Raw genomic sequence first — 22,270 nt, 5'->3', positions numbered from 1 at the left:
TCAATAATTACCTTAAATGTAAATGGGTTGAATGCCCCAACCAAAAGACAAAGACTGGCTGAATGGATACAAAACCAAGATCCCTATATATGTTGTCTACAAGAGACCCACCTCAAAACAAGGGACACATACAGACTGAAAGTGAAGGGCTGGAAAAAGATATTCCATGCAAATAGAGACCAAAAGAAAGCAGGAGTAGCAGTACTCATATCAGATAAAATGGATTTTAGAACAAAGGCTATGAAAAGAGACAAAGAAGGACACTACATATGATTAAAGGATCAATCCAAGAAGAAGATATAACAATTATAAATATATACACACCCAACATAGGAGCACTGCAATATGTAAGAAAGTGCTAACAAATATAAAAGGGGAAATTAATAATAATAAAATAATAGTGGGAGACTTTAATACCCCACTCACACCTATGGATAGATCAACTAAACAGAAAATTAACAAGGAAACACAAACTTTAAATGATACAATAGACCAGTTAGACCTAATTGATATCTATAGGACATTTCGTCCCAAAACAATGAATTTCACCTTTTTCTCAAGTGCACATGGAACCTTCTCCAGGATAGATCACAAATCTAGCCTTGGTAAATTCAAAAACATTGAAACCATTCCAAGCATCTTTTCTGACCACAATGCAGTAAGATTAGAGGTCAATTACAGAAGAAAAGCTATTAAAAATTCCAACATATGAAGGCTGAACAACACACTGCTGAATAACCAACAAATCACAGAAGAAATCAAAAAATAAATCAAAATATGCATAGAAATGAATGAAAATGAAAACACAACAACCCAAAACCTATGGGACACTGTAAAAGCAGTGCTAAGGGGAAGGTTCATAGCAATACAGGCTTACCTCAAGAGACAAGAAAAAAGTCAAATAAATAACCTAACTCTACACCTAAAGCAACTAGAAAAGGAAGACATGAAGAGCCCCAGGATTAGTATAAGGAAAGAAATCTTAAAAATTAGGGCAGAAATAAATGCAAAAGAAACAAGAGACTATAGCAAAAATCAACAAAGCCAAAAGCTGGTTCTTTGAGAAGTTAAATAAAATTGACAAACCTTTAGCCAGACTCATCAAGAAACAAAGGAGAAAAATCAAATCAACAAAATTAGAAATGAAAATGGAGAGATCACAACAGACAACACAGAAATACAAAGGATCATAAGAGTATTATCAGCAACTACATGCCAATAAAATGGACAACTTGGAAGAAATGGACAAATTCTTAGAAAAGTACAACTTTCCAAAACTGAACCAGGAATAAATGGAAAATCTTAACAGACCCATCACAAGCACAGAATTTGAAACTGTAATCAGAAATCTTCCAGCAAACAAAAGCCCAGGTCCAGACAGCTTCACAGCTGAATTCTACCAAAAATTTCGAGAAGAGCTAACACCTATCCTACTCAAATTCTTCAGAAAATTGCAGAGGAAGGTAAACTTCCAAACTCATTCTAAGAGGCCACCATCACCCTAATACCAAAACCTGACAAAGTTGCCACAAAAAAAGAAAACTACAGGCTAATATCACTGATGAACATAGATGCAAAAATCCTTAATAAAATTATAGCAAACAAAATCCAACAACATATTAAAAAGATCATATGTCATGACCAAGTGGGCTTTATCCTAGGGATGCAAGGATTCTTCAATATCTGCAAATCAATCAATGTACTACACCACATTAACAAACTGAAACATAAAAACCATATGATTATCTCAATAGATGCAGAGAAAGCCTGTGACAAAATTCAACATCCATTTATGATAAAAGTCCTCCAGAAAGCAGGAACAGAAGGAACATACCTCAACATAATAAAACCTATACATGACAAACCCACAGCAAACATTATCTTCAATGGTGAAAAATTGAAAGCATTTCCCCTAAAGTCAGGAACAAGACAAGGGTGCCCACTCTCACCACTGCTATTCAACATAGTTTTGGAAGTTTTGGCCACAGCAATCAGAGCAGAAAAAAATAAAAGGAATCCAAATTGGAAAAGGACTTCCCTGGTGGCTCAGACAGTAAAGCGTCTGTCTACAATGCAGGAGACCCGGGTTCGATCCCTGAGTTGGGAAGATCCCCTAGAGAAGGAAATGGCAATCCACTCTAGTATTACTGCCTGGAAAATCCCATGGACAGAAGAGCCTGGAAGGCTACAGTCCATGGGATCGCAAAGAGTCGGACACAACTGAGCGACTTCACTTTCACTTTCTTTCAAATTGGAAAAGAAGAAGTAAAACTCTCACTGTTTGCAGATGACATGATCCTCTAAATAGAAAACCCTAAAGACTCCACCAGAAAAAATATTTTTTCCCACCAGAAAATTACTAGAGCTAATTAATGAATATAGTAAAGATGCAGGATATACAATCAACACACAGAAATCCCTTGCATTTCTATACACTAACAATAAGAAAACAGAAAGAGAAATTAAGGAAACAATTCTATTCACCATTGCAATGAAAAGAATAAAGTACTTAGGAATGTATCTACCTAAAGAAACAAAAGACCTATATATAGAAAACTATAAAACACTGGTCAAAGAAATCAAAGTGGACACAAATAGATGGAGAAAAATACCGTGTTCATGGATCGGAAGAATCAATATAGTGAAAATGCATATACTACGCAAAGCAATCTATAGATTCAATGTAATCTCTATCAGGCTACCAACGGTATTTTTCACAGAACTAGATCAAATAATTTCACAATTTGTATGGAAATACAAAAAACCTCGAATAGCCAAAGCAGTCTTGAGAAAGAAGAATGGAACTGGAGGAATCAACCTGCCTGACTTCAGGCTCTACTACAAAGCCACAGTCATCAAGACAGTATGGTACTGGCACAAAGACAGAAATATAGATCAATGGAACAAAACAGAAAGCCCAGAGATAAATCCACACACCTATGGTCACCTTATCTTTGACAAAGGAGGCAAGAATATACAATGGGGAAAAGATAATCTCTTTAACAAGTGGTGCTGGGAAAATTGGTCAACGACTTGTAAAAGAATGAAACTAGAACACTTTCTAACACCATACACAAAAATAAACTCAAAATGGATTAAAGATCTAAATGTAAGGCCAGAAACTATAAAACTCCTAGAGGAAGACATAGGTAAAACATTCTCTGACATAAATCACAGCAGGATCCTCTATGACCCACCTCCCAGAATATTGGAAATAAAAGCAAAAATAAACAAATGGGACCTGATTAAAAGTTTTGCACAACAAAGGAAACTATAAGCAAGGTGAAAAGACAGCCTTCAGAATGGGAGAAAATAATAGCAAACGAAGCAACTGACAAAGAATTAATCTAAAAAATATACAAGCAACTCCTGCAGCTCAATTCCAGAAAAAGAAATGACCCAATCAAAAAATGGGCCAAAGAACTAAATAGACATTTCTCCAAAGAAAACATACAGATGGCTAGCAAACACATGAAAAGATGCTCAACATCACTCATTATTAGAGAAATGCAAATTAAAACCACAATGAGGTACCATTTCATGCCAGTCAGAATGACTGCGATCCAAAAGTCTACAAGGAATAAATGCTGGAGAGGATGTGGATAAAAGGGAATCCTCTTACACTGTTGGTGGGAATGCAAACTAGTACAGCCACTATGGAGAACAGGATGGAGATTCCCTAAAAAACTGGAAATAGAACTGCCGTATGACCCAGCAATCCCACTGCTGGGCATACACACCAAAGAAACCAGAATTGAAAGAGACACATGTACCCCAATGTTCATCGCAGCACTGTTTATAATAACCAGGACATGGAAGCAACCTAGATGTCCATCAGCAGACAAATGGATAAGAAAGCTGTGGTATATATACGCAATGGAATATTACTCAGCCATTAAAAAGCGTACATTTGAATCATTCTAATGAGGTGGATGAAACTGGAGCCTATTATACAGAGTGAAGTAAGCCAGAAAGAAAAACACCAATACAGTATACTAACGCATATATATGGAATTTAGAAAGATGGTAACAATAACCCTGTCTGCAAGACAGCAAAAGAGACACAGATGTATAGAACAGTCTTTTGGACTCTGTGGGAGAGGGCGATATGGGAGAATGGTATTGAAACATGTATATTATCATATGTGAAATGGATTGCCAGTCCAGGTTTGATGCATGAGACAGGGTGCTTGGGGCTGGTGCACTGGGATGACAAAGAGGGATGGGATGGGGAGGGTGGTGGGAGGGGGGTTCAGGATGGGGAACACATGTACACCCGTGGCAGATTCATGTCAATGTATGGCAAAACCAATACAATATTGTAAAGTAATTAGCCTCCCCCCAAAATTAATTAATGAATAAAAAAATAAAAAGCTTCTTCACAGTAAAGGCAAGCATCAGCAAAATAAAAAGGCAATCTACCAAATGTGAAAACATATTTCCAGGTAATTTACTAATATGGGATTAATATCTAAAATATATAAAGAACTCATAAAATTCAATAGCAAAAAAAATAAAATAAAACATTGATTAAAAAAAGAGGCAGAACTCTATAGAGAATGGCATGTAAGTGTTAGTCACTCAGTCATGTCCAATTCTTTATGACCCCATGGACTATATAGCCCACCAGGCTCCTCTGTCCATGGGATTCTCCAGACAAGAATACTGGAGTGAGTAGCCGTTCCCTTCTCCAAGGAATCTTCCAAACCCATGGATTGAACTCAGGGCTCCCACACTCCAGGCAGATTCTTTACCAGCTGAGCCACTGGGGAAGCTGAGAGAATGGTTTAGAGGTTCCTTAAAAACCTAAAAATAGAGTTACCATATGATCCAGCAATACCACTTTTGCATATATATCCAGAAAATATAAAAACTTTAATTCGACAAAGATACATGTACCCCCAATGTTCACTGCACCACTATTTACAACAGCCAAGACATGGAAGCAACCTGTCTATCAATAGATGAATGAATAAAGATGTGGTGTATATACACAATGGAATACTACTCATCCATAAAAAAGAATGAAATAATGCCATTTGTAGCAACACGGATGGGTCTAGAGATCATATTAAGTGGAGCAAATCAGATAAAGACAAACATCATATGATATCACTTACATGTAGAATCTAAAAAAATGATATAACTGAACTTATTTACAAAAAGAAATAGACTCTTGACGTAGAAAACAATCTTACAGTTACCAAAAGGGAAAGGGGCAGAGGGATAAATTAAGAGTTTGAGATTAACATAAACACATTATATGAAATAGATCAACATGGACCTACTGTATAGCAAGGGGCTTCCCTGATGGCTCAGCAGTGAAGAATCAGCCTGCCAATGCAAGAGACACAGGTTCAATCACTGGGTCGAAAAGATCCCCTGGAGAAGGAAACAACAACCCACTCCAGTATTCTTGCTTGGGAAATCCCATGCAGAGAGGAGCCTGGTGGGCTACAGTCTGTGGGGTCACAAAAGAGTCAGACATGACTTAGGGACCAAATGACAACAACAACGAGGAGGGACTGCGACAGGTGTTGTAAAGATAGGAGGAGGGGTGACTCATGGAAGCTGAAGTCTGAGTCTCATAGGCAGACCTTAGGAAGGATAGCACAGGAATAGCTGAAGACGCTGGCCCTTCTCCAAGTGGCCTTCAACCCATGCCTATGAGGGTCATTTTCCATCATACATATCCTTGTGGATTCAGAACTTTTTAGCTGATGGGAGTCATTGCAATGTTATCACCAACATCCTCTATTCACTCCTGCACTAGAGAGAAAAGCACACGAACTAGGGTCCTAGGGTTGCCCCTGATTTGGTAGGTCACATGGGTAAATATTCATCTCTCTGAGCATCTGCACACACACACACAAGCAAAGGGATGGGGTACTTGCCTGGTGGTCCACATGCTAGGACTTGGGTTTTCACTGATGTGGGCCCAGTTTCAGTCCCTGGTGAAATTAGGGGAAACAGAATGACCGAAACTGCCCACACTGGCCAAGCACCATAGTAACAATTTGCATGAGTTATTTTACAACAGGAGGTCCTGGTAAGGAGCACGTAACTAAAAAGCCACCACCAGCCGCAAGAGTTTGGGAAAGGTCAAAGGAGATGCTACGTGTTCTACCACCTCCCAGAATCCTCCTCGCTGGCATTCATCTTGACTGAGCAATGCATGCACCACCAGGAAGGACCCTGAGTCAGAATGATTGGCCAGAGACAACCTGGAAACTAATCCCATTGCTATAAAACCTGAGACTATGAGCCATGTGGCAGAGGAGTCCACTGAGTTCCCTCACCTTCCTGCTCTCTGCCCAGGTGCCTCTTCCCAATAAAGTCTCTTGCTCTTTCAGCACATGTGTCTCCTTGACAATTCATTTCTGAGTGTCAGACAAGAGCCCCCTTCCTGCAACATGAAGGAACTAATTTTCCAGAAGCTGTACAGTGCCACCAAGAGAAAAAAAAAAACTTCAAGGGACTTCGTTGGTAGTTAAGAATCTGCCTGCCAACGCAGCGGTCATGGGCTTGATCTCTGGTTTGCAACTAAGCCTGTGTGCCACAACTGCTGAAGCCCAAGTACTCTAGCTCTTATGCTCCACAACAAGAAGAGCAACAAGAAGAGTCACGGCAATAGGAAGCCCATGCACCACGATAAAGCCTGTATGCAGTAACAGACTCAGTACAGACCAAAATAGATAAAATTTTTAAAAAAAGAAAGAAACAGGCTGATAAAATTCACTTGCAGCCCAGAAAAGTTAGCTGGTTAAGACAGCCTGCATTAACCTAATTTCCAGTGAAGGGGAGGGGGGAGGGGTGTGCTTCTCCATATACTATGAAGCAAGTCTCAGACACCAGCTGGGTGACCTAGAATCTAACTCAGTTCTGACACTACCCAGAGATAGCATCAAATTTCACAGGATAAAGGTTCAGTCCTTCAGGACGGCTCCCCCACCAACTTAAGAAGCCAACTGCAAGCCCAAGTTGTTGTGCGTTCTTCTGATTGACAAGCTGTAGATTGTAGGTTCTGATGACCCCTCCTCCTTGGATTCAAATGACTTGCCAGAGTTGCTCACAGAACTCAGAGATACATTTTACTTGCTAGAGTATCAGTTTATTACAAAAAGATAAAACTCATAAATAGCCAGAAAGAAAAGACAGGTAGGGCAAGTTATGGGAACAGGAGGTGGAGCTTCCGAGCTCTTGGAGCTCAACAACCAGGAAGCTCTCTGAATCCAGTCTTATTGGTAAGTGAGCTCAATCTCCAGCCCCTCTCCCCTCCCCATGCCAGCGGGTAGGACTGAAAGTTCCCACCTTCTAATCACGAGTTTGGCAACCAGCCCCCATCCGTAGGTGCTTTCCAGAAATCACCTCACTGACACAATAAACTACATCTTTATGGCACTTATCACAGGAAACTTCAAGGTTTTTAGGAGCTCTGTGCCAGGAAAAGAGAGAAAGACCAAATATATATTTTATCGCAAATCACTGTATCACATTTGGCAATAATTTACCATAAGAAATAAACTATGTGAGTACATTTTGTTAAAACTATAAACATTATGAAAATATCAATGAATCCCAGAAACAGTATCTAATCTGTATTAGGTTCCTGGAGTCACTGTAACAAAGTACCATAAACTGGCTTAAATAAGAGAAATCTATTCTCTCTCAGTTCAGGAGGCCAGAAGTACAAAATCAATGTGTCAGCAAAACTGATTCTTACTGGAGGCTATGGGAGAGAAGCTTCCTCCCCTCTGGCTTCTGGTATTTGCTGTCAATCCTTGGTATTCCCCAACTCAGATTCATCACTTCAATTTCTGCCCATCTCATCCTCACGTGACCTTCCCTGTGTGTCTATTTGTCCTGAATTTCTGTTTAGCCTCCATCCTGCTGTGGAGCAGAAACTTCATTTCGCTCAGTTCGGCCTCTGCCACTTCCTTTCTCCAGGACTGTAACATAAATTCCATGTGAATGTGAGCTCTGTGTGGAGATGTCTGCCCCTTGCTGTCCTTGTGTATTCCTGCAAGTTGCCGAATGTCCTGATGCTTGCTGGATCTCTGGACATCTGTCTTGGCTACTTGTGCCTCATATATCCAGCAGGCCTTCTCAAGGTCTGCAGGTTCTCTATTACACTTCTCTGTTCTTCCAGATGTCTGGGAGCCCTTAGTGGCCCCTAGGCCATGCTGAGACCATCAGAAATGGGGGGTGGGGGTGGGCATAGAAAAGCTTCTGGATACATATATATAAATATGTATAGAAAACTTCTGAATTTTTGCCTAACTAAAAAAATTGACATTTTAATTCCACTTGTTTGACCTGCTTTGAATAGAATGTTAGATTTGTTTTCTTTTGTTTTTTTTTTAATTTTTTTTTTGTTTTTGGAATGCTAGGTTTTTAATTAAAAAAACAGATATGCAACAAGCATCAAAGGTTTACTGTATAGCACAGGGAGCTATGGGCTTCCCTGGTGGCTCAGCTGGTAAAGAATCCACCTACAATGCAGGAGACCTGGGTACAATCCCTGGGTTGGGAAGATCCCCTGGAGAAGGAAAAGGCTACCCACTCCAGTATTTTTGCCTGGAGAATTCCATGAAGTATATAGTCCATGGGGTGGCAAAGAGTCGGACATGACTAGGTGACTTTCACTTTCACAGGGAACTATAGTCAATATCTTGTAATAACCTGTAATGGAAAATAATTTCAAAAATAATATATGTGTATGTGTATAACTGAATCACCTTGCTGTGCACCTGAAACACTGTAAGTCAACTATACCTCAATAAAATATATATATTGAGAAAAAATTTTTTTAAAAAATTGAGGGGGAGGGCTACCCTGGCAATCCAGTGGTTAAGACACCACACTTCCAGTGCAGGGGGTGCAGGTGCAATCCCTAGTAGGGAGCTAAAACCCCACATGCCTGCCAGCAAAAACAGAAATGAGGGGAGCTCAGTCTGTCCTTCCACTTGCTTCCCACCCTTAGGCCACAGAAAGTCATCTTGCACTACCACCACACAGAACTGACACAGGCCCAGTGCACAGCAGCAGTTTCTACTGTGCTCCTCTCATGCCACGTTATGGCTCAGGTTATCTCTGGGCATGTGCCCTTTCCCCAGTTCTGCTGACAAAATGGACACAGGTCTCCTCTATTCTGGTATTCCCTGAGTCTTTAAAGTGGGATTCAAAGCCACATCTGATGTTAAAACACAAGAACTTTTTCCTAAACAGCATTGCTTCATTGCATTTAAGTGGGCACCTCAGAAAGACGTCAGCCTTTTGACTGTGGTTCCAGATGAGAGGATTTTCAGCTAGGAAAACAGAGATGGTCCTACAGGAGAGCATTGTTAACAGGGTGCAGAAACAGAGCTACAGATGGAAGGATGTCGCATGCCCCACACACTCTGCACCCCACCCCTCATTCCTTCCTTCTTCAAGATTCCCTGTTCCCCATAGGAAACCCCCGAGGTGAAATTAACTCGGAAAAATCTAAAAAACACAGAAATTTACACAAAAATTAGTATCTAAAAATTCCAGGCAATGGACAAACCGCGAAAGCATATGCTAAGTGAAAAGAATCCCAACCCCAAAAACCATCTATTGTATGATTCTGTTGAAATAAATTGTACACACTAGGTGAATCTAAAAAGTAGATGGTAGTTGGCATGGGCTAGGAGCAGCTACTTAATGGGTATGGGGTTTCCACTGGGGGTGATGAAAGTGTTCTAGAATTAGATACCAATGATGGTTGTACAACATCATGAATGTACTAGAATTCACTTAATTATACACTTTAAAATGACTAAAATGGGAATTTTCTGTTATATGAACTTTACCTACAAAAAAAAAATTTCCAGAAATGCTCGAGTTTGTTAAGAAAGACCACTTTATGTCAAGTTGGAGAGCTCAGGGAAGGGATCTGCATTGGAGCAGGGGTCGGGGGAAGATGTCATCTCCTAGCCTTTGCCCTTGATATCCACTTCCAGACAGCTTCTTGCTGAACTCCATCGCCTTTGTCCCTTTATTCTAAAATTCCTGCTGGATCTGGTTCAGATCCTCTAGCTCTTGATAAACCTTTCCTGGAACAATAAGACAACCCTGAAATTTGGGATTTTGCTTATTTCCAAACAACTGTGAATGTCACTGTTGTAGACAGACTTCTGGTCCCAATAGTCCCACCAGAAGGCACTCACCTATTCCCTGGAAGAGTGTTTTCTTGCTCTGTCTTCTCCTGAAAGCCCGCAGTGAAAGGACACATCATTCTCAAATTAATGGTAGTAACCACCTTTGCTTATAGTCTTATTGTGTAGCATCCCTGGTCCTAAGCACTTCATTTAACCCTTACTCCCCCCCACTTAAAAAAAAGTATGAAAATGTATTACCAGGGACTTTCCTGGTGGCCCAATGGTTAAGAATTCAACTTTCAGGGACTTCCCTCGGTGGTCCAGTGGCTGAGGCTGCATACTTCCAATGCTACGGCCAAGGTTCAACCCCTGGTCAGGGAACTAGACCCCACATGCCACAACTAAGACCCAGTGCAGCCAAAATATTAAAAAAAGAAGAAGAAGAATCTGACTTACAATGCAGGGGACACAGGTTCAATCCCTGATCAGGGAACTAAGAGCCCACATGCCATGGGGCAACTAAGCCCACATACCACAACTACTGAGCCTTCGAGCGCTAGAGCCTGTGCTCCTCAGGAAGAGAAGCCTGCATGCCCCAACTAGAGAAAGCCCAAGCATCAAAATGACGATCCAGAGCAGTAAAAAAAAAAAGTATTTCCAAACCCATTTTGTAGACAGGAATACAGGATCCCAACTGATTCAGCATCTTGCATAAGCTCATAAGCTGCATAAGCTCATGTACTTACTCCTCTGGTAAGTGGCAGAGTTAATATTCAAAACCAACCCAAGGCTGCCTCCCCAGTCTATAGAGTTAGCCATTCCACTATACTGTCTCTTTCTTATTAGCCCTTATAAATCTCTCTTGGAGCATTTTGTCATTGCTTCCTTGATGTCTTAGTTCTCTCATAGTCATGGTGTTGAGATGACAGGGGGAAAAAGTGAGGAAGATGTTCTGGTTCTGGTAATAGCTGAATGCATGCTTGCTGTGCTAAATTGTTTGTCATGTCCAAGTCTTTGCAATGCTATGGACTGTAGCCTGACAGGCTCCTCTGTCCATGGGATTCTCCAGGCAAGAACACTGGAGTGGGTTGCCATGCCCTCCTACAGGGGATCTTCCTGACCCAGGGATCAAACCTGTGTCTCTTACATTTCCTGCATTGGCAGGTGTGTTCTTTACCACCAGTGCCACTTGGGATGCCCAATAGCAGAATAGCTCATATCAAACTAATCCTCCCACATGCAACAATTCTATATTCTGGAAAAACAGCTGCCTTAAGGCACAGGGCAGCAACCAAAGCAGGGAAGGATGGAGGGGCTTTGACTCTTGAGAGAAAGGAAGCATGCTGGGTGAGAGATCTCCCACTAAAGGCTCATCCCTCTTTACACTATGCACAAGGGATGGAGTGACTGGAAGCTGAAGGGAGAAGTCCTGTAAGTGAAGGAAGCACAGAAAGGCACCTTGAAATTCATGTACAACACTCCTCAAACCCTAGGCTGACTGCTAAACAGGGTGCCACTCTGTGTTTCCTGGAAAGCAACTTCAGGGAGACTAAAGAGTTGAGCAGAGTTTGAAGTTCAAGTTCTGCCATGTCAGAGAGGTTTAGTAAACACTATGGTCTTTCCACTGACGCTCTTCCAGGACTACACACTAGGAGTAAAGATCACATTCCAGATCTATCCCTTAGGAATAAGACAGAACTAAAAGAAACCAACTCCCCAAAAGCTAAAATTAAGCTTCTACAGATTACAGTGATCTGTCAGCAATTGAACCATCTACTAAGACAAAGTAGTTTCCAAAGAAAGATAATAGAATCAAGACACACTAGAGTAAATTACATATAACAAACATACAATAATAAATTACTTGGCATACAAAGAATCCCAAAAATGTGACAATCAGGAGAACAAGTCGTCAACAGTAACAAATCTAAAGATGAAACCTATATTGGATTAGAAGATAATAATCTTGAAATAATAAACATATTTAAAATATTTTATATTAAAAAACTAGTGTAACATTGAGGACTTGGTGAAATTTAAGATAAATAAGAAAAGTCTAAAAATTAAGCTAAATATAAACCCTAAAACTGAAAAATACAATATTTGAAATTAAAAATTCACTAGGTAAGAAAACAGCATACTTGATATTCTGAAAGTGAGGGCAGGTCAAACTGAACCACAGAGGAAATAAATTTTTTTTACATGAACAGAATATTGATTGAAATATTAAGTAGTCTGACATTTGTGTTATTGGAGTCTAAGAAGAAGGGAGAGAAAAGTGGACAGAAAGCAAATATCTGCAGAAATAATGTCTGAAATTTTTGCAAATTCAATAAGAAAAAATTTCAATCTGTTAGGTAGTTAGAATAGGAAAAAACAGTCCAAAATAGTGGTGGCTAAAAGACTAGGGAAGGGAAAAGCCTGCAAAAATGGAACAAAGGAAGGTTCGAGGACTGGAGTGAGGACCTCAGGTAGAACAAACGGTACTCCTGGCTAGCCCAGTTTACATACGGCAGGCCCAAGGGGAGGGAAAAAAACATATAAAAAGAGGAGCCAAAAGGCCGGAGGGTCTCTTCTGTGCACACTTGTACGCACTTGCTCTCTCTCTCTCCTCTTCGCATCTTTTGGGTTGGCATGCCCTCACTCCTCGAGGATGTATTTTCCTTTATTTTCTAAATAAAATTGAGCTGTAACACTATCCAAGAGTCCAAGAGCTGTGACGCACTGAGGGCTTTAATGTCTGTCGCTTCAAATTTTTGTTGTGACCAGACAGAACTGAGGAAATTACACACTCCCCTGACAAATCCACAATTCAAGAAGTTCAAAAAACTCCAAACATGATAAATACAAAGAAAACCATGCCTAGGCACATCATAATAAAATTACTGATGAGTAAGGATAAGGAGAAAATCTGTAAAATACTGAGAAAATAAAAGACACAACACATACTATTGTTGTTGTTGAGTCAGTCCCTAAATCGTATCTGACTCTTTGTGACGCCATGGACTGTAGCCCGCCAGGCACCTCTGTCCCTGGGATTATCTAGGCAAGAATACTACAGCAGATTGCCATTTCCTCCTCCAGGGGATCTTCCTGATCTAGGGATCGAACCCATGTCTCCTGCATTGGCAGGTGGATTCTTTACCACTGAGCCACCAGGGAAGCCCTATACATCCTGTGCAGAAAAGCAAATATAATCATAGCTCACTATGCATCAGAAACCATGGAGGCCAGAAGACAACAGAATAGCATCTTTAAAATGTTTCAAGAAAAGTAAAGGAGCCACTCATGCAACACCTGTGAAAAGCCTGCTCATTCATTTCTTTAAGCACCTAATCTCAACAGAGGAAAAGTTCAATGATTTATCGTTGATACAAAGGCAGCTCTGAGCTTTGAGCCTAAGTTTTCTTGGTCTGCCAGCTTTCTGAAAAATATAAAGCAGATCATAACTTGCTTTATTCCTTGTCTCAACCACTTGTCTGTAGATGTACTGGTTTGTTATGCAGTGAGCCGAGTGAGCTTGGACTCGGTAACAATAGGGCTGCTAGGAAAACTAAATGAAGCTGTAAATGTACAGCACTTGGCACAGTTCAGTTCAGTCGCTCAGTCGTGTCCGACTCTTTGAGACCCCATGAATCGCAGCACGCCAGGCCTCCCTAACCATCACCAACTCCCGGCCCAGTGCCTAGTAAATAATGGGCTAATGACTACAGGGTGTGCAGGGAATGGAGAAGACATAGACAGCATGGTCCATGATCCCCTAGAGCTCTTTCCAACCAGCTAGGCAACCAAGTGCTATGGCAAAGACAGGATGTGCAGAGGGACCAAGACCAGGATTCCAAGCATATCTTTGATACCAGGGGAATGGGACCACTTCTGACCTGCCTGAACAGAGAGTGCAGAAAAGGTATCTCCCTGGATTAAAACTAGAGGCTGTTAGGAAAAGAAGGGGTAGTGGAGAAAGGGGGGCAAAGAACAAATGTTCACCATAGATTCTAATGGTGGATCACAGTTTCTCCCTGAAGGGTCTTATGTATAATGAAATAGTTTGGTAGGAGGTAAAATACAAGGCAGTAAGCACTATGATAGGAGAATGGACAGGTTCTAAAGGAGCAAAAAAGGAGAGAAGAAAGGGGTGAACAGAAGAGATTTCCTAGAAGAAAATTAATTTGAAGTGAATATTCAGGGACAAGTAGGAGTCTACAAACAAAAAAAGAGGAGAAAGATCTTTCAGGCAAGTGAAGAGCCGGAAGAGTGGGTGGGAGACAGGCAGGAAACATTTTTAAAAAGGAGACGTAAGTGTGCTAAGGAATATGACTTTTTCCTCTAATGAGTACTTTTCAATGTGTTTCTCTTACTAAGAAGAATGATAATAAAATCATTTCACATGGCAACCTGGACCATATGTACATACATATATATGCCATATACATAGATGTAGAATGTAGATATGAATCTCAAATGTAATTACTTTAGAAAACCATTTGGCCATTTCAGTAATCATACATCTACCCTGTGATCCAAAAATTTTACTTCTGGTAATATGCCCACAAAAAGACATGCACAAAAATATTCCAGGAGCTTTGTTCCTAATAGCCAGAAACTGGAAACAGCCTAAAAGTCCATCAATAGGAGAACTGGATAATTAAACTGCAGTATATTCATATAATGGAATACAATAATGGATACAATATAGCTATATGTGACTTCATGAATGTATCTCAGACATAATATTGAGCTAATGAAGCCAAGCCCCAAAACAGTACATATTCTTTGATTACATTTAGTTAAAGAACAGGCAGAAATAAATTGAAGATTATAGCAGTAAGAATGGTGATTACCTTGCAGGAAAGAGGGGTCCAGGAAGGAGAGTAGTTTTGACAGAGAATGGGCATGAGGGAGCTTTCTGAGGTGCTCGATATGCTCTGTCTCTTGATCTGAGTGGTGACTAAATGAGAGTATGCATACATAAAAATCCATCAAGATGCACACTTAAGACCCTGAATTTTACTCAAATATATGTTACACCTCAGTGCAAAGTTGTTAAAAATTATTCCACACTATCATAACTACATGTAAAATATGTGGGACTCAAATTCCCATTAAAATAAGTGCTCACATTTATAATAGCCTGAAATAATACTGAAATAGGAGGGTGGGAATGAACTGGGAATGTATAAAACAGATAACTAATGAGAACATGCTGTTATAGCACAGGGAACTCTGCTCAGTCCTCTGTGATGCCCTAAATGGGACGGAAATCCAAAAAGGGGATATGTTTGTATATATGACTGATACACTTTGCTGTACAGCAGAACCTGACACAGCAGTGTAAAGCAACTGTACTCCAATTTTCTCTTCTTTTTTTTTTAGTTTTTTATTTTTTTAATATTAAAATCTTTAATTCTTACATGCGTTCCCAAACATGAACCCCCCTCCCACCTCCCTCCAATTTTCTTAAAAAGTGAAAAAAACAGACTGTGAAAAAAGAATACTTCCTTCTGAAGAATAACTATCCAAAGAATGTTAGTTCATTTTGTAATATACAGAAAGTGCTGTTTCAACCTAATTAAATCCAGGGCATTTTTATAGCAATTAACAATATGTGGTTAATTATTATAGAGCAATTGCTATACAGCATCAATTTTGATGGACTCAGTTGGCTTTTTAAAAAATAGGAAATGTGCTGTTTTGAGAAATAAAATGCTTTCAATGTTTTATTAAGTTAAACTTTAATAAACTTTAGAATTGTAAAGATATGCTAAAATAAACAATCACTTCAGGAAACAATATATGCAATTGAGGCTGACATTTAGTCTATTTATTTTTTTTTAATGCTGATTATATCTCATTACATTGATTTCGTGACCCACTAAAGGTCATAATCCATTATTTGAAAATCACAGTTCTAAACAATAGGGATCCACTGAGGGTTTGAAGAGGAGGAGTGACATGAACAGACTAGGGTTTCAGAAAGCTCCCTCTGGGGCAGCATGGAAGATGGGTTCAAGGTGTAGACTGGAAGTAAAGGATCAGGTGGGGAGGCCACTACAGTTGGGAACAGGCCCTGGAGGAAGGCCATGAGTCAGGTGTTTCTTTCCGATTGTGCATTTCTGTGCACTCTGCACTGACCCCACCCTGCATCACGGCTGGCTGCTTGTGCCCCACGTGGATCCATCGCATGCATGCTACAGGTGGATGGCATTCCCCATCGGGAGTGGCTGGCTGAGAGAAAACATGCCCATCCTTCCCACCAGCACAGCAGCGTTACAAGGACGGGGGCAGAAACCTTCTCTCCCTCTGTCTTCCCAATAAGCAGTGGCTGCCCCATCAATATGATTAGAGACGGGGTCGAGGTCAAAGCTGACAAGGAAAGAAAGCAATTTGTGTGTCCCTACTCTTTCCCATGTGTTATCTCAGTTCATTCGTACAACAACCCTTTAGAATAGGCATGATCATCTCCAAGCATGAAGAAAAGTGAGGAGGCTCGGCGTAGGGAAGAGACATAGTCATCTGAAGTCCTGAAGCTGGTAAAGTGATAAAACCAGGCTTGGAATCCAAATCTGCTGATAGAAGGTCCAGGCTCTTTCTGAACAAAAGGCCTAATAATGTGAGTGCATCCCACCTTGACTTGAGATGCTGCCTAGAGAAGGCGGGCCTGGGGACTTTCTTGGTGGTCCAGTAGTTAAGAATCTGCCTTCTAATGCAGGGGACACGGGTTTGATTCTGGGACAGGGAAACTAAGATCTCACCTGCTGCATTGCAACTAGAGAATCCTCATACTCTAGAGTCCATGCTCCACAGAAAGAGAAGCCTGTGCACCTCAGCGGAGACTCGGAGCAACAAGAAGAGAGAGAGAAGAGGGGCCGTGCTGTGAGCGGGCACCTGTTGGATCTGTGAGGGCAGAGATATATTCAATGAGTGGCCTCCTCTCTGGGTGGCACTGGGATTTCATGCTCTCTGGGGTAACTTATGACTTTTCTTGCCTCTTTAACTCTGGCTCCAGCTCAGCCAGGGGTTCTGACTGTAGCAGACTTCACAGCTCCAGGACCCAGCACTGGGCAACTTTGGCAATTGCTCTATCTCTCTGGCCAAGGGTAACAAGCTATGAAACTGGTGATGGACTGCAAGAATTCTGGAGGTTCCAGGAGAGTGCAGGTCAGGAAGGCCCAGGTCCCTGGATGCTAGGCTCAGGGTGATGCAACAACCACCCCCATAGTTCTACATGAGTGTTGCAACATGAGGAAAAGCTGCTGAAATGTCCTGGCTCTGAGACACCATGTTTCCTTTAAGTCACTGGGGCCTCCCTGGTGTCTCAGTCAGTAAAGAATCTGCCTACAATGTGGGAGATCTGGGTTTGATTCCTGGGTCGGAACGATGCATTGGAGAAGGGGATGGCTACCCACTAGTATTCCTGCCTGGAGAATTCCATGAACAGAGGAGCCTGGCAGGCTACAGTTCATGGGTCAAAGAGTCAGAGATGACTGAGCAACTACCACTTACTTACTTAGAGGCTTCTAGGAGCAGAAGAGGATCCTAGTGGGAAGTCTGAAGGTGATTCCAAACTGGAGCTCTTCAAAGGAGAAACTGAGACGGATGAGGCACCAAAAGATCTCACTGTGGTGCCTGCTCAGGATGAATTTCCAGATCACACACAAGAAAGCGAGTGCACTGGCGTACACACACACGCACATGTCAGCCAACCCAATCCCTGCTGTCTGCTCTGTGCCCAGCAAGGCCAATCTGGTGTGGCCATCTAGTGTGGGTTCCCTGGCCAGCTGGTGTGGCGAGCTCCCATGATAGCCTTGCCTCTTCATGTGGGTTCTAGCCAATCTCTTGCCTCTAGTTTTAGGAAGGAAGAGGCATCTGCTCCAGACTGACCCCTGAACTCTGGGAGACACTTGTGACACTCACAGTGGTTCTCAGGGAGCCCCTTCCCTTCATTCAACGTGAGGATGGGCAGGGAGAGAAAATATACAGCACTTCCCAAAGAAAGTCCAAGTCTTGGTCACTCTTCCTTCGCCATTTACTGCCCCTTTGGTTCATTTCATTTCTGTTTTTGCTTTCTTGCTTATCTTTTGGCCACACCCTGTGGCATATGGGATCTTAGTTCCCCAACCAGGGATTGAACCCACATTCCCTGCATTCACAGAAGGGGTCTTAACCACTGGACCACAAGGGAAGTCTCCACTTGCCTCTTTTATACTCTCATGGAAGCGAAGGGGCCACGTTTTCTGATCCCCATTTATATGTTCTGCAAGTTGGTCTAGCACCTCCCTCAGCTGTTGAGGGCTCTGTGGGGCTGCACCCCATAGGCCTGCAAGCCCTACACTTGCTCAGCTTCCAGAGCAAGGAAACAGCCTGGAGTCAACAACAGAGACATCAGTAATTTCATGGATGGGGGAGCTTCCACATCTGAAGCAAGTCCATGGGCAGCAGATGGCGGGCGGGATGTGGCAGCATCTTCACTCCTAGAAGGAAGAAGGGGAGAGAACCAGTTATTGGGGAACTGGTCTCAGGTGGGCTCTTTAGTTTCCAGGGAAACCAGCAGAGGGGAACTCCGCTCACCACCCTCAGATGAGAACAATCACCAGCTATGGCCTGGGGCATGCACACAGAAAGGCCAGTCGGGTGCGCATGGTACGAGCGAAGCCGGCACTGGCCAGGCAGAGGATGGGCAGAGACAAGAGAGCAACCAGGGTCAGTGGCCTGAACATACAGGCCCTTAACCTTTCATTGTCAGCTCTATGGGCATTTCTGAACAAGACAACCAGAATATTAGAAAATCAAGGGTGCCTGGGGGTGGGGCAGGGGCAAGAGAGGGGTAAGAGATTAAGAGATACAAACTACTGTGACAAAAATAAATAAGCTACAAAAATATATTGTATAGCACAGTGAATACAACCAACATTTTGCAACAACTTTAAAAAGAGTATAACCTATAACAATTTTGAGTCACTATGTGGTACACCTGAAATTAATATTAATATTATAGATAACTATACCTCAGTAAAAGTAAAGAATACATATAAAAACAAATTAACTTTTTAAAATGCTATACACTTTCTTGCTTCTTCTTTCCTTCCTTCCTCTCTTTTGCACACCTGCATATAATGAGTAAATTCTAACCCTACTTGTATGTGTACATGCATGCACATACACACACACCCCTCACACACACACACAAATACAAGTAGCTGAAAACAGAGTCTCAACAGTCAAAAAACTAAGATCATGGCATTCAGTCCCATCAGTTCAGTTCAGTTGCTCAGTCATGTCCGACTCTTTGCAACCCCATGAATCGCAGCACGCCAGGCCTCCCTGTCCATCACCAACTCCCGGAGTTCACTCAGACTCACGTCCGTCGAGTCAGTGATACCATCCCGCCATCTCATCCTCGGTCGTCCCTTTCTCCTCCTGCCCCCAATCCCTCCCAGCATCAGAGTCTTTTCCAATGAGTCAACTCTTTGCATGAGGTGGACAAAATACTGGAGTTTCAGCTTTAGCATCATTCCCTCCAAAGAAATCCCAGGGCTGATCTCCTTCAGAATGGACTAGTTGGATCTCCTTGCAGTCCAAGGGACTCTCAAGAGTCTTCTCCAACACCACACTTCAAAAGCATCAATTCTTCGGTACTCAGCTTTCTTCACAGTCCAATTCTCACATCCATACATGACTACTGGAAGAACCATAGCCTGAACTAGATGGACCTTTGTTGGCAAAGTAATTCTGCTTTTGAATATGCTATCTAGGTTGGTCATAACTTTTCTTCTAAGGAGTAAGTGTCTTTTAATTTCATGGCTGCAATCACCATCTGCAGTGATTTTGGAGCCCCCAAAAATAAAGTCTGACGCAGTTTCCACTGTTTCCCCATCTATTTCCCATGAAGTGATGGGATCAGATGCCATAATCTTAGTTTTCTGAATGGTGAGCTTTTTCACTCTCCTCTTTCAGTTTCATCAAGAGGCTTTTTAGTTCCTCTTCACTTTCTGCCATGAGGGTGGTGTCATCTGCATATCTGAGGTTATTGATATTTCTCCTGGCAATCTTGATTCCAGCTTGTGCTTCTTCCAGCCCAGCATTTCTCATAATGTACTCTGCGTATAAGTTAAATAAGCAGGGTGACAATATACAGCCTTGAGGTACTCCTTTACCAATTTGGAACCAGTCTGTTGTTCCATGTCCAGTTCTAACTGTTGCTTCCTGACCTGCATATAAGTTTCTCAAGAGGCAGGTCAGGTGGTCTGGTATTCCCATCTCTTTCAGAATTTTCCAGTTTATTGTGATCCATACAGTCAAAGTCCCTCAGTTCCTGGCAAATAGAGGGATAAACAATGGAAACAGTGACAGACTTTATTTTCTTGGGCTCCAAAGTCACTGCAGATGGTGATTGCAGCCATGAAATTGGAAGAAAAGCTATGACAAACCTAGACAGCATATTAAAAAGTAGAGGCACGGCTTTGCTGACAAAGGTCCATATAGTCAAAGCTATGGTTTCCCTGATAGCTCAGTTGGTAAAGAATCTGCTTGCAATGCAGGAGACTCCGGTTCAGTTCCTGGGTTGGGAAGATCCATTGGAGAAGGGATCGGCTACCCACTCCAGTATTCTTGGGCTTCCCTTGTAGCTCAGCTGGTAAAGAATCTGCCTGCAATGAGGGAGGCCTGGATTCAATCCCTGGGTTGGGAAGATCCCCTGGAGAAGGGAAAAGCTACACACTCCAGTATTCTGGCCTGGAAAATTCCATGGACTATATAGTCCATGGGGTCACAAAGAATTGGACACAACTGAGCGACCTTCACATTGTTTTTCCAGTAGTCATGTATGGATGTGAGAGTTGGACCATAAAGAAAGCTGAGCACCGAAGAATTGATGCTTTTGAAATGGAGTGTTGAAGACTCTTGAGAGCCCCTTGGACTGCAAGGAGATCCAACCACTCAATCCTCAGGGAAATCAGTCCTGAATATTCATTGGAAAGACTGATGCTGAAGCTGAAGCTCCAAGACTTTGGCCACCTGTTGTGAAGAACTGACTCACTGGAAAAGACCCTGATGCTGGGAAAGACTGAAGGCAGGAGGAGAAGGGGACAACAGAGGATGAGATGGTTGGATAGTATCACCGACTCGATGGACATGAGTTTGAGCAAGCTCTGGGAGTTGGTGATGGACAGGGAAGCCTGGCATGCTGCAGTCCATGAAGTTGCAAAGAGTTGGACACAACTGAGTGACTGGACGGAACTGAACTGAACTGAAAACAGGGTCTGAGACCTATGTGATAGAGGTATTATCCCCACAAGCATCATCTAGGCCCCAAACAGCTAGTCACACGTCACTCTGTTAAGTCATTTGGTTCACCTGAGAAGTTTTGCAGCCCTAGGGTCCATTCAGCGCCCTCCAGTTGCATTTCTATGTGTTCATTTTGAAATAGGAGGGAAGGAGACAGGGCACAAACTTTAAAAGAATGACATAGCCCCAAGGACATGACAAAAACTGATTAGAGTCCCTTAATAAAAGATGGTAGACCAATCAACTTCCACTAGACATTGAGCCTCAGTATATGCTGACTGTAACACATCAGCAGGACTTCCCAGGTGGTCAGACCTTAAAGAATCTGCCTGCAGTGCAGGAGACTCAGGTTCAATCCCTGGGTTGGGTAAATCCCCTAGAGAACGGAATGGCAACCTACTCTAGTAGCCCAGTGGGCTACAGTCTTCAGAGCTGCAAAGAGTCAGACAAGACTGAGAGACTAACAGCTTCACTTTCAACACATGAGCAAGCTAAATGCCATACCCAGGCTCTGCGACAGTTCTGAGACCAACCTCAAATGTGGGCAGTGGCCCGGTCTCTACTCCCTCCCCAAACAGTTGGAATAATCCTCCCCCTCACTAACCTATGAAATTACCCAGCCCATAAAAACTAACCACGCCATATTTTGAGGCCACTCTCACCTTCTGAGATAGCCCATGCTCTGTCTGTGGAGTGTGCTTCTCTCTAAATAAATCCACTTCTTCTCTATTACTTTGCTGTGCTGAAACATAAAGAACCTGAGCTTCTTTATGTCCTGAGACCAGATGTAGGTGCAAATTCCAATCTGAGTTGTAAGGTTTCAGCTCTAAATAAACCATAGTAAATTCAGTAGAAGAAATCCTGAT

This window comes from Capricornis sumatraensis, chromosome 18 (genome assembly GCF_032405125.1).
Source record: "Capricornis sumatraensis isolate serow.1 chromosome 18, serow.2, whole genome shotgun sequence".
Taxonomy (NCBI): domain Eukaryota; kingdom Metazoa; phylum Chordata; class Mammalia; order Artiodactyla; family Bovidae; genus Capricornis; species Capricornis sumatraensis.
Note: the sequence above shows the minus strand (reverse complement) of the source record.